The sequence below is a fragment of the Piliocolobus tephrosceles genome, chromosome 13 (genome assembly GCF_002776525.5).
Source record: "Piliocolobus tephrosceles isolate RC106 chromosome 13, ASM277652v3, whole genome shotgun sequence".
NCBI classification, from domain to species: domain Eukaryota; kingdom Metazoa; phylum Chordata; class Mammalia; order Primates; family Cercopithecidae; genus Piliocolobus; species Piliocolobus tephrosceles.
The window spans coordinates 92,682,124-92,698,469 of NC_045446.1; the positions used below are offsets into that span (position 1 = coordinate 92,682,124).

A 16,346-nucleotide genomic window follows, 5' to 3' on the forward strand; every position below is an offset into this window, starting at 1 on the left:
CAAACATTTTTTAAAGTTGGCCAAGCATAGAGGCATGCACCTGGAGTCCCAGCCACTGAAGAGGCTGAGTCCCAGCCACTGAAGAGGCTGACTTGGGCCTGGGAGGTTGAGGCTGCAGTAAACTGTGATCGTGCCACTGCACTCCAGTCTAGGCAACAGAGAGAAACCCCGTCTAAAATAAAATTTGAAAAAATTTACTCAGGCCTAGGATTTAAGAGCCTTACCTGAGAAGACCCCTCATCTACAGGCGGAGTCTGAGATAGCTTGCCACCCTCTGTAGGCCTTGCCCATCATCATCATGGGCCAAATAGGATCCTTCTCTGAAACCTGCCTGAATGTGCCAGATGATGAAAAGGCTGCAAAGAGACTGAGCATGACTCTGGGGTCTTATTTTTAATCATACATGTTTCCCCTAATACGAATGTATCTTTGCTCCTTGATGCTAGGCAGCATTTATTTATTCTTTCATGTATGTTTTCATTCATATATTTATGCATTCCTCCATTCAAAAGATCTTATTTAGCATCTCCTGCCCATTAAAATAACTACATGGCTCTGTAATGAAAGATGTATATTCATGTACTTACGTTCCACATTAAGTTGTCTTGGGTACTACCAGTGCTATCTGTAGCATTCTTGGTGAGAAAAGTTGGTCTATCTCTGTAGCTCCTCCACTCATGCCCCACTCTCCTTCCTTGGAAGCATTTAGCGGAAACATACAGTGGAGAAACCCTGGCCTCTGTTTTATCACTCCAGCACCTTATGGTGTCTCCCACCTTTTCCACTGTATCAGGTTTGCTTTTCAAGACTTTCCTCCCCTTATGGATTCCTGTTTCCTTGCTGCGCCAAGACTGATATCTTACTCATAAACAATACTTCAGTATATCTTGGATTGTTTTGAAATAAATCATATCCTCTCTAATAATTTAACCACAACTTCCTCATATAAGTGGAGCAACGTAATTTCAAGAGGGTAAGAGGAATAGGAAGAAGTTCTCACGAAAATGAAATCCTCTCCTTCTCACAGGCATCAGAGGGAGGGTGGGGCAGAGACCAAAGAACACTTGCCACTATAGTGACTCCAGCATGGGCAAGGAAAATAGTGAAAGGGGCTGTTCGCATTACAGGGTGAACATAGACTATGTCTTAAAAGTCAAGGAGTGGCAGATATACTCGATTGTGAGGGAGTCTAGTTAGTGTGAAGAGGTTACACCCCTAGCTCTACTGAGGCCTGGGAAACAAGGATCAGTTAATAGGTTAACTCAGGAAAGCAGCAATCATGACCATCTGCGATTGGACAGGAAGTTGCATAAGACGTCAGCCTGGAAGAGTCTCATACACTGTCCCATCTGGCAAGAGCCTGCACATCCTACAGTCCAGGAGTTTTCAAACTTTTATAAACTTCTGTATCCTTTACTTAAACAAAATCCCTTTTGGAAAGCAAATTTGAAAACCAGATGGAAACAAAAGTTCTCTGATGGAAGTTGGAAATAGAGCCTTGGAGTTCCCCACAACCCCCCACATTATGCCTGCTTTGTCTTCCCTTCTCTAGGAAAGCTCCCCGGTGTCTGAGTCCAGAGCTCTCATGCTAAATGCTCATGGTGTTTCATTAAATGTCACAGTTGCTGACGGGGATTGGAAACTGGTTGCTTGAAACAGCTTTTCATTATTTTTTTTTTCAAAAAAAGCAAAAAAAGTTTTAAAAGCAAAAAAAGTTAAATTAAGTTTTGGTTAAGCAGCCAGCCTAGATTCACACGGCCCTGAATCTTGCAATTTCCAGTTACGTATTCACGGAAGATCTTCTAATGCAACATATGTAACTTTGCAGCTGGTGCTAGCATGTGATTTATTTGAGAGTAAAAAAGAAAACAAAAATTTAGAACAGAAACCTTGGGATTAAATCCTACCAAATCCTAGCAATGCCTAGACTTAGCATAGTTTCCAGGAAGCTCAAAACATGTTAAATTTGTATTTGCTCTTCACATCCAGATTATTTGTTTCCTCTGGGAGCATCTTCTTCCCCCATAATTCTTTTTTTAATGTAATTTCTGAAATTATTCCTCTACTCCTTATGACAAGCGTAAGAGGGCTCTCATGAGTGTGGCTGTGTCAGCTGACTCCAGACTATTTCCAGGCAGGCAAATTATTTCCATGGTTTTCTTGGTTGATTCATGCTGTCCGCTCTGTGAAAGTCCTCAAATATATTTATATTTTTCCATATTAAACTCAGTCTTGAAATTTCAATCTTGCTTCATATTTTTGTAAGCTTGGGAATTCAGCCTTTTTAATTTTGTAACTCCGTTTGGGTGTCAGATATTTTTTTCTATTTTTTTGTCCTGCAAGTCTTGAAATGGTCTTTAGCCAGAAACATTAAGTATTTAATGCTATTTTGTTGTGAGAGTTACACGTGGGAAAAATTTGCCCCACCGTCTGTATTCTTCCTACATATGGCCATACAGTAGCTTTATGGATAACCATTGACCAGACACTTAACAGACACTTGGTACACACTGGTTCCATTAGTCCTCATGGTTACCTTCCAGGTAGAAATGATTGATCAATTAACCCTGAGTTCCAGGGCACACAGCAGAGTGGTAGTCACTTGTTGAACACAGCTCTGTGCCACTGCAGTCCAGACATGACACATACATACTCTGGGGATAGAAATCTTGCTTTCCTAAGAGAGAGAGAGTGTCTGCAGACACGAGGACTATCACATTAAGTCCACAATAATGTCTCCATGCCACCACCCGTTCCCACAGGACTGAAAGAAACTTCCCCTTCAAGCTGTCACTCAATCTCGCTTATTTCCCTTACCAAACTTCTTGAATTTGTAGTTTACACTACCTCAACTTAGTAGGTATCTGCAAATGATTGCTACATGAGTTAATAAATGAACAGATCAATGAAGAAATAGATACTTAAATGACACTTAAATAAAGGGTCTATTTCTCATTAGGTTGAGTTCTTTATAAGAAGTCTTATGCCCATGACTAGGTTTTTATGTCTTTTACTCTCCTAAGACTAAAGTTTTTAAAATTACCATGGGAAGAATTTGGACATATCAACTGACTGGAGATTTAATTAACTAATTTTTTAATTTAGTGACAAGGTCTGTCTCTGTCGCTTAGGCTGGAGTGTAGGCACCTCAAACTACTGGGCTCAAGCAATCCTCCTGCCTCAGACTCCCAAGTAGCTAGAACTACAGATGTGCACCACCATGTCCCACTAATTTTTAATTTTTTTTGTAGAGATGAGGTCTCACTATGTTGGCTAGGCTAGTCTCAAACTCCTGGCCTCAAGTAATTCTCTCACCTCGGCCTCCCAGAGTGTTGGGATTATAGGCATGAGCCACCACATCCAGCCTTACTGGAGATTTTATATGAAGCATAGCACATTAACTTTTGGTGAATTGCATGCTATGCTACAAGCATTTAGTATCTGATTATTTTGAGCATTTTATTAATGTGTTTGCCAATAATATTTTCTTATCTGCATAGTTTATTAAACACTGTGGAAAATGCTTATAGTTAGCACATTTGTGAAACAGATTTTTGCAGTTGTATCTCGTTTTAAAGGAAATTCAAACCAAGAGCCTTTCTGGGAATGAGTGTTACTCGTACCATAGCCCAGTTCAGCCCTGTCAAAACCATCCTTTCTCAGCTCTTTTATCTGTGAATATGAATTTGAGATGGATCTTAAATATGTGAGGAAGCTTCCTGTGAGATTTTATCATGTACCCAGACTATGACTTGCTTGTTTGGAGTCTCTGACAGACACACATGTGTGGTCTGCAGAGCTTTTAGTCCATGATTCAGAATTCAAGCTATATTCCATTGTTGCAGAATTTAAACTATATTCCATTGTTGCAGAATTTTTCTGTTTTTCACAAAGTGAAATGTTCTCTAAGCCTACTATCCAGTTATTTGTAATTACTCTTAACTATTCATGCCTCAGCTATAATTCTCTATTTTTTTATTACTATACTTTTTTGAGACAGAGTCTTGCTTGGTTGCCTAGGCTGGAATGCAGTGGCATAACCACGGCTCATTGCAGCCCCCACTTCCTGGGCTCAAGTGATCCTCCCATATCAGCCTCTTAAGTAGCTGGGACTATAGCTCTCGTACAGCAACTGGGGGACTACAGGTGTATGCCACCATGCCCAGCTAATTATTATTATTATTATTATTATTGTAGAGACAGGGTCTTGCTATGTTATTCAGGCTGGTCTCAAACTCCTAGCCTCAAGTGATCCTCCCTCATTAGCCTCCTAAAGTTATAATCTTTTATGATGACCATTGGGCTGGTCAGCTGGTTTTCCTTGTATCAGTCAATTCTTCCTTTTTTTTATTTCTATTGAGACAGAGTCTCACTCTGTCTTGCATGCTAGAGTGCAGTGGCATGATCTTGGCTCATTGCAACCTCCACTTCCCAGGCTCAAGCAATTCTCCTGCCTCAGCCTCCCAAGTGGCTGGAATTACAGGCATGCGCCACCATGCCTGGCTAAGAATCAGTCAATTCTTATGAGTTCTCACTGAAAGAAATAACATTTAACCTTTACTGGGCTCTCTATACCTTTAACTTACAAAACTATTTTATCCTCACAATAATCCTGTGGAACAGTTAGGGTGGATACTATTATTTCTATTTCATAGATGAAGAAACTGGGACAACTTTCCATGACTAAGTCTTTTGTCCAAGATGGTTCCTCTAGCAAGCAGTAGAGACAGAAACTTGAAAAAGGTCTTTGGCTGCAAAACCAGGTCATTCAGCTCTTAATACAAAAGATTAATCCCTGCAGACATCTTTTTATGCTTGACATTGAGATGCATTTTTTAGTTCTAATAGAAAATTATTGATGAAATCACCAATAAGACTGCACAGTCCCCTCCTGTGATTATATATTATACCCTTCTCTCTCAAGGGTGTTTCTTGTACTTGGCACTGATTCTTTCCCTCATCCTGTGAACATGGCTGCTCTGTGAAATAAACGGAGGATCACAAGCCTAACAATTGTTGCAATCCATAACTCCTTGAGTGTCACTTCTCTTTATCATCAGCCTTATTACTTAACTTTGATCTTGACCTTGAGCTCACCCTCTTGTAGTACATTTTCAAACATTACTATTAACACCCACCATTTTAAAAAAGTCAAATGGCTTTTCTTCAGTTCACATTTTCATCAGTCCTTTTTAGCTCTCAATGCTCAGTCTTGGAAACCCTCAGCTTGGAGTTTCTGCACTTTATTTTTCTCCCTGTACCTTTCTGATTATTTCCCCTCCTTTTCTGGCGTCTCCTTCCTTTCCTTCCTCCTGAATTTAGCCATTCACCAACGTCCTGTTTTGAGTCTTCACTTTTCTTTTGATTTTTTTTTTCTTTCTTTTTTTTTTTTTTTTGAGACAGAATCTTGCTCAGTCGCCCAGGGTCTTGCTCAGTCGTCCAGGCTGGAGTGCAGTGGCGCGATCTCGGCTCACTGCAACCTCCGCCTCCCGGGTTCACGCCATTCTCCTGCCTTAACCTCCCCAATAGCTGGGACTACAGGCGCCCGCCACTACGCCCGGCTAATGTTTTTGTATTTTTAGTAGAGACGGGATTTCACCGTGTTAGCCAGGATGGTCTCAATCTCCTGACTTCGTGATCTGCCCGCCTCGGCCTCCCAAAGTGCTGGGATTACAGGCATGAGCCACCGCGCCCGGCCGAGTCTTCACTTTTCATCTCTGGCCCCTATTTCCCCAGGACAGTCTCATCTATTCCCACAACGTCACCCAACATCCCCACAAAAACTGCCTTCCTAAACTTGAGCCCTACTGTTTTCCTAAACTCCTGTCTTATAGTTTCCACTGCCACCAGGACACTTCCATCTGGATAGATCTGGGTTCATTTTCTTTTAAACCAAGACTCCTATTTCTCCTTATATACCTCTTACCCAGCACAGCTTGCTAAATCACAGACCCGGGTTCAAATGCCAACTCCGCCAGTTACTAGTTAAATGACCAGTTATTCAACCTTTTTATTTTCTCATCTAAGAAATGGAAATAATAACAGCACCTGCCTTAGATGGTTGTTTGGAGACTAAAATAATACATGTAAAATATATTAGTACAGTGACTGGCACACAGTGAACACACACAAAATATTTGTAATTATTTTTATGAATAAAATGCTTCAGCAGTGTCCATTGTGTAGCATGGCAAAAGGAACAGTCAGCAGAGTAAACAGACAACCCACAGAGTGGGAGAAAATCCTCACAATTGATATATCTGACAAAGGACTAATATCCAGAATCTACAACAAACCTAAATACATTAGCAAGAAAAAAACAAACAATGCCATCAAAAAGTGGGCTAAGCACATGAACAGACAATTCTCAAAAGAAGATACGCAAATGGCCAACAAACATATGAAAATATACTCAACATCACTAATGATCAGGGACATGCAAATCAAAACCACAATGCGATACCCCCTTACTCCTGCAGGAGGGCTATAATCAAAAAGTCAGAAAACGGTAGATGTTGGCATGGGTGTGGTGATCAGGGAGCACTTCTACACTGCTGGTGGGAATGTGAACTAGTACAGCCACTGTGGAAAACAGGGTGGAGAGTCCTTAAAGAACTGAAAGTAGAACTACCATTTAATCCAGCAATCCCACTACTGGGTATCTACCCAGAGGAAAATAAGTAAATTATACGAAAAAGATACTTGCACATGCATGTTTATACCAGCACAATTTGCAATTGCAAAAATGTGGAACCAACCTAAATGCCCATGAATCAACAAGTGAATAAAGAAACTATGTGATATATATATATATAGTGTGATATATATAGTATATCTGTGACAGATATATATCTGCGATATATATAGTATATATATTATATATGATGGAATACTATTATATATGATGGAATACTACTAAGTCATAAAAAGGAATGAATTAATGGCATTTGCAGCAGCCTGGATGAGATTACAGACTGTTCTTCTAAGTGAAGTAACTCAGGAATGGCAAATCAAACATCATATGTTCTCACTCATAAGTGGGAGCTAAGCTGTGAAGATGCAAAGGCATAAAAATGACACAATGAATCCCAGCACTTTGGGAGGCCGAGGCAGGCAGATCACGAGGTCAGGGGATCGAGACCATCCTGGCTAACATGGTGAAACCCCGTCTCTATTAAAAATTACAAAAAAATTAGCTGGGCGTGGTCGTGGGCGCCTGTGGTTCCAGCTACTCGGTAAGCTGAGGCAGGAGAATGGTGTGAACCCAGGAGGTGGAGCTTGCAGTGAGCCACTGCAAGATGGCGCCACTGCACTCCAGCCTGGGCCATAGAGCGAGACTCCATCTCAAAACAAACAAACAAACAAACAAACAAAAAACAAAATTACACAATGGATTTTGGGGACTCAGAAGGAAAGGGTGGGAAGGGGGTGAAGGATAAAAGACTACAACTTGAGTATATACTGCTCAGGTAATGGGTGCACTAAAATCTCACAAATCATCACTAAAGAACTTACACATGTAACCAAACACCACCTGTTCCCCAATAACCTATAGAAATAAAAAATTTAAAAAAAGCAAAACAGATATAAACTAACTTTAGCACTTAAGACCTTCCATGCTCAAGTCTAAAAATGACTTACCGGTCCCACTTCCCTCTCATCCTACCCCCTTACAAATAAAGTGAATTACATTGTTTCCCAAATGTGCCTTGCACCTGTCCTGCTTTTTTATGTGTTTTATTCTCCTCTATTTCTACTTAGTACAAGTCTACCCATTCTGCAAGTCTCAGTCTAAATGTTACTTCACTGACAATGTCCTCCATACCTTTCTCCCTTTGTGTGATAGTTTTTTTTTTAAAGAAAGTTTTTAGTTTTCAATGAACTTGTAAACAAAAAAAGTTCCCATTTCAAAATAAAAACAAAATCCCAGATCATAGAGATGTTTACAGTGATTACATTTATCTAAGCAACATACATACATGTTTAGTTGTAAGATGTTAACTAAATTTCTATGACAAATATGCTTTTTTAAATAATAAGAACATTATAAAATTAATGCAAAGTCCTAAGAATCACCTAGTAGTCACTAAGTTTTTCTTACATCTTCACTTTGGATGCTGTTATTTCTAGCACAAGTGAGCAGGCAGAGTCTTTCATATGCTCAAACAATGGGATATTTGGTTGCTATCATATCAACTGGCTTTCAAACAACAGGACAACCATTTTAAGAATGTTTTAAGTGAAGAGCTTGCAAACCCCAGGGATGGAAAAATGCTAAGAATGCACAATTGTGAGCACTTACAACCGTCACAACTGTGGCTGAAGACTATCTCATTCTTCTTAAATGAAATCTCAAAGTAGTATAGTTAAAAAAAAAAAAAAGATTTTAATAAAAAATTGACATATGCCCAATTTCTCCACTAATTTGTGTGAGTCAAACATTCAGTTAATTTTTCCACTTGAAAAAAATGCAATAGAAAACTGGACACCATGTTTCACTATCTCAGTTAATATTCACAATTACAGCAGCTGCAATTCAGGATACAGCCTTACCAGAGTCAGTTCATACTGAAATTAAGTTCCTAACACCAAGTAAATGGTTGCAACTACCATTGGCTAGTGTACATATGAAATAAAATTTCTAGCAGCAACAAATGCGGCTCCGATCATCTGCTCTGCTTCTTCTGTTCCTCAGCTCATGCTTAGAAACCTGTGGGGGTTTGAGCCTGCTAACCCTGCCCACTGGAATAGGTGGCCTGCTGGGCTACTTTCAGCTTTAACATTGTCCAACTAACATTGTTTAGTCATATTGGTGGCTCAGGGTCCTCAAAAGAATGCGGAATAGCTGTCTGAGATACACCTCATCCAGGACTTCCTCAAAGCGTAGCCCGCGATTACAGTTGGCAAGTTCTGCAGGAAATTTACCGCAATTACAGCACATGGCAAATTCTGCAGGAAACCCCTTACATAAAACTTCAACAGGAGTGGGCATCCTCTTTTCACTAATCTTTTCATATTTTTGTTTCTTTGTTGCGGACCTTAGTCCTTGCCATGGCAAGGTGGTTCTATTAAAATACATCAAAACAGCCTAAGGATTCCATGTCATTTCTGTAACTGCTCAATACCAAGATGTGCACTGATGCTGGCACATCAGGCAGTGCTAGTGAGGTTTTTATCTTATCTGCACAGTATGTGTTGCCTTGTCTTGCTGTTGCTGTATTTTTTGACCAAACCAGAATCAATAAAGAATAACTCACTACAGTGATGCCCAATACCTTTAGGGAGTTATCTGTTTTAATGTCTCTGTGTATAAAACTGTTTGTGTGCACATACTCAATTTTATTGATAGTCTGGTCAGCTAACATAAGTGCAGTTTTCATTGTGAACCTTCTTGAAGAGAAATTGAAGAGGTCTTCGAGGCTAGGTCCCAGAAGGTCTATGACTGGTACGTTGCAGTCTTTTTCCCGATCATACCACAGTGTAGGGGGGATGCCAGCCCTACCTTGAAGAATCTTACAGAGTTTGCTTTCCTACAGCAACTGGGGATGCCTGGTCTTTTGAGATTCTAGCTTCACTGCCATTTCCTCGCCATTGGTGATGTTGATGGCCAGATAAAGGTCCCAGAAGGAGCCAGACCGGATCTTCCTTACTACTTTATATTGCTCTCAAACAATAAATTCGGCCTTGGATCCGCTGCTGCTCGCCATCCCAAAAGATGAAGATGGAGGCTGAGGCCACGCCCAGACGCCTCTGAGAGAAGGACGGAGGCCTCTGGGGCTCCTCCACGACGGAAGGTGGCAGGAAACGGGACATAGAACACGGAGGCTTCCCTCATATTCACGCCCCAGAATTGACTGAGGGGGAACCTGATCGTTAGACAGGTTTCTTGTTGCCAGACTCAGTTTGGAAAGGGGTTCTTGCAGTTACAAGGCTGGGCCACTTGTTTCTGGGCGGCGCCACTGCCTTGCTGTCTCAGCTACGTACAGGCTGGAAAAAGGGGTGCGGTGAGCTAGGGCAGGGGTACCATTGCCACCACTGCCAGTGGCTCCAGCCCGGAAGGACCCCTGGCCCTCTGCCGACGCCGCCATCTTGTTACTCCAGCTCCAGCGCAATAGTTTTACTCTGAATTTTCTTAGAACATTACACTTTCTTAAAACCCTTTTCATATTTTCCTTATCTTGACCTCATTCTCTTAATGAAAGGTAATTCGTTGAAAAAAAGGCTGATGTTTTCATTGTGTCCCTGCCCATTCTCCAAGGTTTACTAGTTGATTTGTAGAAACTTGTTCAACAGGGGAAATGTTAGGTTACATGCAATAGAATAGAAAAAGTGGCACTCAGTGCTTTTGAGGGTAAGTGTCCCTTCTTTCAGTAAGAGTTCTCTCACTTTGCAAGTCTGAGGGGAAGCATAGTCACTATGTATGCTGAAGTCGTTTGATATGGTTTGGCTGTGTCCCCACCCAAATCTCATCTTGAATTGTAGCTCCCATAATTCTCACGTCTTGGGAGTGATCCTGTGGGAGGTAATTGAGTCATGGGGGCGGGTGTTTACCCTGATGTTCTCGTGATAGTGAATAAGTCTCACAAGATGTGATGGTTTTAAAAAGGGAGAGTTCACCTGCACATGCTCTCTTACCTAGCACCATGTAAGACCTCGCCTTCTGCCCCAGGATTGTGAGGCCTCCCCAGCCATGTGAAACTGTGAGTCAATTAAATCTCTTTCCTTTTTAAATTACCCGGTCTCGGGTATGTCTTTATTGGCAGCGTGAGAACAGACTAATACATAGTTAAACCCAAGAAACCATAGTGAACTCTCAAAGAAAATATATTTATCAGACTGTCTCAGTATATGTGGACAACATGTTAGTCAAGTATCCCCTGGACTTTTGTATGAACAAATTGAAAGTAGACTGAGCTCACTCCCACTTAGTAAGTAGGTCTGATCTGCAAGGCTAGAAATTGTAAAAGTAATCAGACATCAGTTTAACTCTTAGAAGTTAATTCGCTCATGAAATGGATGCAGCCTAATTATTGCATAAATTATTATTTCTTCAAGTAGCTGTTAAAATCTTAAGTGTAATTCCAATTATGCCAATGGATATTTATGTGGGTATATATCTCCAAAATTATTATGAAAGACAGGGAAAATAAGATTCAAAATGCAAGTATGTACTTTCTAGGCAATTTATCCAGAAATCTGTTAATGGCTGAAACAAATTTAATCAAAGTCCTTTTTTACTACTCTTTTAGTTCTGGCACTTCTTACTACTGATAATAGATCTTGTCGTATTGGCATAACTAATATCTGTTGGGCATTCTTGGAGAGTTAAGTGGAGAGGGACTTATAAGGATCTGTGTGGTTAGACAGCTATCTGGACTATTTCAATAAACCCTGCCTGTGAGGGTCCTTTGTTGGGTCTTGGGGAGCTGATAAAAGTGAATGATTCTTAAGCCATTTTATACACCAGAATATGAGTAGGTATTTGTTGGGATTTGGCTTAAGGCTGAGGACATGCAACTAGTCAGTTTCAGAATCACATACTGCATTGTGGAGAATTTTGGAGATTCATTCTATTTCAGAAAGGAGACCAAATTACCTACTCTCTGAATTATCTCATAAAAAGTTTTAATCCTAGAGATCAATTGAAAAGGAAATCAACTTCTGCTTCCCTATTTCATATTAATGGTCCTTGAAGTTAGGGTAATATAAATGTATTATTTCCCACTTAAATCACATGCAATGAAAATAGTTTCTGACAAAGAATAGCGGAATACATGCTAAAAAAGAGTTAGCTTTATTATGTTTATTTTTGTGTGTGCTTTCTCAACTAAATTCAATTTCAGGTAAAATGCAGAGATAGCCTTAGCCTATCACCCTGCAGCAAGGCTCTGTGGGTTCTGCAACGAAGTTGATAAAAGACAGTGCCCTATCTTTAGGCACAGCCTAGTTCTCCTCTGTGGTCTTGGGAAAGAAAACTAGGTTTCCAGGCCACGCAACTTTCAAAAATAGAATGCCTATGGTGGAGTGGAAGAATGTATATAGATAGAATGCATGGGACAAAATAATTTTTATAGAAAGATCTAAGGATTATAGCCAGAACCCCTCAGAAAACTCTATCTTAAAGGCTACACAACTAGAGCTTCTGTTTGTTTTCTTCCCTGGCTTTAAGGCTCAGTTTGAGGTCATAAGCCCCCATCAGGTCCCCCAGTGTCTTCTGTTACTGAGCTCTCCTAGGGCCCTGCTGTCGACCTTGTAAGAGCAAATCTACATACTATTTACATGGAAGGTTAGCACAGTTTTTCTATGAAAAGGTACCAGTGCATGTTGCACACTTGGATCTTTATGACTTAATATCTGTAAATATACCTGTCTATGTAACTATACATATATAAATGTACTTAACACAGTCCTAGCAAAAGAATATATACATATAATTCTATAGGCAGAGTATGTCATAGGATAATATGTTGAGATATAAAATTATATTTTCCTCTATATTTTTCCCTGACTTTGCCAAGATCTATGTATCTCCGAGTCTCAGAGTTGTCTTCAGGACTTCAATTGAAGTCTACATGAAGGCACTATCTCTTTCCAACTTTTGGAAAAGCCTGAGATCATAGGAAGAGGTTGTCAGATGTCTTCAACTAAGAGGGGTAAGGAAAAAGTTTTTGGGGAGGCATGAGAGAGGGAGAGGTTTCCTTGAACTGGAAAGAGGAACATCTGGGCTGTTTCCACCAGGCGTAAAGACCCATGCTCTAATTCTAGGTCCTTGGAAACCCCTTGGGTAGTTGTGAGGTGGGCCTAGGGAGGCAGGATCCCGCAGATCTGGATCCTTAGAGTGTGTGAGTGAGGAAAAATGGAAACTCATACGTTGTCTTCTCCAAAACTCCAGTAGGTGGCAGAATGGAAATTTAAACCCAGGTCTCATTCCAAAGTCAATGCACGTTCCAATCTCAGTGCTTTTTAGTTGTAGTGAGTGAAGATAGTTATCTCGTATATGGAAGGGGGATGTGTAGGGGATGTATTTTTCAAGTATTCTCCAAAGGATGTGATAGACAAAGTGCAGAATTTGGAATTAAATGATACAGGTTTGAATCACAGCTGAGTAACCTTGGATGTTATCTGCAAAAAGGAAATAATAATGCTTACACCATTTATTTATGATATAATTGAACTGATAAGTATTTTGCGAATTGAATGACTACATATGTTGTTTTTACTGCCTTCTGACCTTTAAGACTGTTTCTCATTATCAGGTACTACACAGCAATAAAAGGTAAACAGGAATTCACAGACATATAACTCATTTTCTTAGTCTATGGCATTTTCTTGAACTAAAAAAAGAAATTTGTATCTAGAATATTAATCAAAATACTACCTGTACACATGTATTACAAATTCTATATACTCCCATTCACTATACTCTAAGCAGCTTGATTACAAATGTTGAATTACCAGATGTACACAGAAACAGAATATAGAACTGGAAACAGCATTCTTATGTGAAAACAAAATTGATTTTTGTATAAGGCAGATTTGGATTCAAAGACTGATTTTGCAACTTTTGAGACTTATATTCTTGGGTATGTTAACCTCTCTAATGCTGTCTTCTCATCTATACAGTGGAAATAATAACATTAATATCCACCATGAAAGTTTTGAGGATAATTAAATCCCCAAATGCAAACGTACATCATGCTTGTCATATAATAGCAGCTCAATAAATGTCGATTTCTCTTAGAGTGGAAAGACACCTAAAATCACCTACTTTATTCCTCTTACATTGCAGATGAGGAAATTGAGCCCCTAAATTTTCATTTGTTTTTATTTCACTGGGAGCAAAACTTTTTGAAACTGCGGCTCAAGTGTCTTGATTAGAATGTTTCAACACACTAAATATTGATACTAAATGATTTTCTAGAACGTAAATTAAATATGAATCTTGAGGAAATTGTTATAATGCAATGAGGTAAAGCAAGTCCATTGGAATATAATTTTCCGTTAAATGCACATCATGAACCAACACAATGAGTTACCTTCTTTACTAATTTTGGAATCTTGCCTGAGAGGCAGTCATATGATAAAGTGTTACATTGTCATCATCATCACTTTCATTGCCATGAGTTAAATGTGATTCAAAGAATAAATGCAAAGGCAGCAGATTCCTTAGTTGCATAAATCATGGCCAGGAAGTCATGCATCATAATTCCCACCTTTAGTTTTATCTTCGGAAAGTTAAAATGTTCCCTTAATCATGAGGATTCTTGATGAATATAGTTATATTAAGAATCGACTTCCTGTTATGCTGTGATCTATCACTTACGAGGACCGTACCCCAGGGTAGAATCTTCCGAAGAGCAGCTCTTTTTTCTACTGACCTACAGGGATTATGTGACTTATGTGGATCCTCACGTACCTCTCTTTGGTAAATTCTTGAAAGGCTAGGGTGTTTATAGCCGATATTTTTTGCCTCTTTATGAAGCACCTTTATTCTATTTCAGAAATGCTTTAGACATTTACTTTTTGTGCAGGGCAAATTAGCGAAGTATGCTAACACTTTAATTTGTTGTTGATAATCTGACTACTTTCAAAATAGATTTGCTGCTGCAACTGAATAATTATTCACGACTGAATTAATTGATTAATGGGTTTTAAGGATAATTTTCTCTATTGTTACATTTATTTAATGAAATTTAATGTTCATAGCCTCATAATTAGAAAATTACTTCATATTCTTCCCTCTACACTATAACTCAGAAAAGACCATCTTTCCTACTGTAATCAAACCCTGTAATTTCCTAGATATGACTTGTTCTCTCATATCTTAATGCCACTGCCTATGCTCTTTCTTTCCTCTTCACACTTGGCCTGATAGACTTCTACTACTTCTTCACACCAAGGATCAAACATTGCTGCCTTGTCAAACTTATTCATTCATTCAACAAAAGTTTAATAATCATTGACTAGGTCAGGGGATTTATGCTGGGCATCGTCCAACGTGCCCATGTGGGGTGCATTTCAGTGGACAGCTACAGTGTGCTGTGTGTGAATGGAAGCACATAAAAGGAGGAATGAACACAGCCAGTGGGCAGAGTTGACAAGGTCTCAGAACATCCCCAAAGGTGATAACCCCTGAGCTGGGTCTTTAAGTGCAAGACAAACGGGAGAACAGTGTGATCTTTTCATCAGAAACCATTTGATAGGAAGGCAATCCTTCCATTTGATTGGAATGCCAAACTGAATTAAAGGGAGGATTATTTTAAAGAATCAGAGGAATCTGATGGAATCCATTAATGAGAAGCACTTTGAAGGGAGGCATTGGGCAAGTGGAGTTAGATTACTTTGAACCCTCCACCAGCTTTCCTCACTGGTCTCTAACCCATTTCTTGCCAGTCAGAACACTATCATTCCTGTTACCATCTGGGTGGGGCAGAGCATTCAACTGTTGCAATTCGGCCAGGTGCATGACTAATTTCTAGACACATCTTGGGTAGTCTGAATGTGAATAACAGGTTGTAGGCCTTTTTTCAGATGTTTGTAAGCTTTTTTTCCGATGTTTGTTGGCCACATAAATGTCTTCCTTTGAGAAATGTCTGCTCATATCCTTTGCCCACGTTTTGATGGGGTTGTTTGTTTTTTTCTTGTAAATGTGTTTAAGTTCTTTGTAGATGCTGGATATTAGCCCTTTGTCAGATGGATAGATTGCAGAAACTTTCTCCCATTCTGTAGGTTGACTGTTCACTCTGATGATAGTTTCTTTAGCTGTGCAGAAGCTCTTTAGTTTAAATAGATCCCATTTGTCAATTTTGGCTTTTGTTGCCATTGCTTTTGGTGTTTTAGTCATGAAGTCTTTGTTCATGCCCATGTCCTGAGTGGTATTGCCTAGGTTTTCTTCTGGGGTTTTTTATGGTTTTAGGCCTTACATTTAAGTCTTTAATCCATCTTGAGTTAATTTTTGTATAAGGTGAAGGAAGGGGTCTAGTTTCAGTTTTCTGCATATGGCTAGCCAATTTTCCCAACACCATTTATTAAACAGGGAATTCTTTTCCCATTGCTTGTTTTTGTCAGGTTTGTCAACGATCAGATGATTGTAGATGTGTGATGTTACTTCTGAGGTCTCTGTTCTGTTCCATTGGTCTATATATCTGTTTTGATATCACTACCAAGCTGTTTTGGTTACTGTAACCTTGTAGTATAGTTTGAAGTCAGGTAACATGATGCCTCTAGCTTTGTTCTTTTTTGCTTAGGATTATCTTGGCTATTTTTGATTCCATATGAAGTTTAAAGCAGTTTTTTTCTAATTCTGTTAAGAAAGTCAATGGTAGCTTGATGGGGATGGCATTGAA

The 16,346-nt window shown here is 39.5% G+C and overlaps 1 pseudogene; it reads right to left on the bottom strand.

The window, feature by feature from the left end:
* Window positions 1–8,702: 8,702 nt before the first annotated feature.
* Window positions 8,703–9,707, bottom strand: LOC111540073 (annotated as a pseudogene).
* Window positions 9,708–16,346: the final 6,639 nt, after the last annotated feature.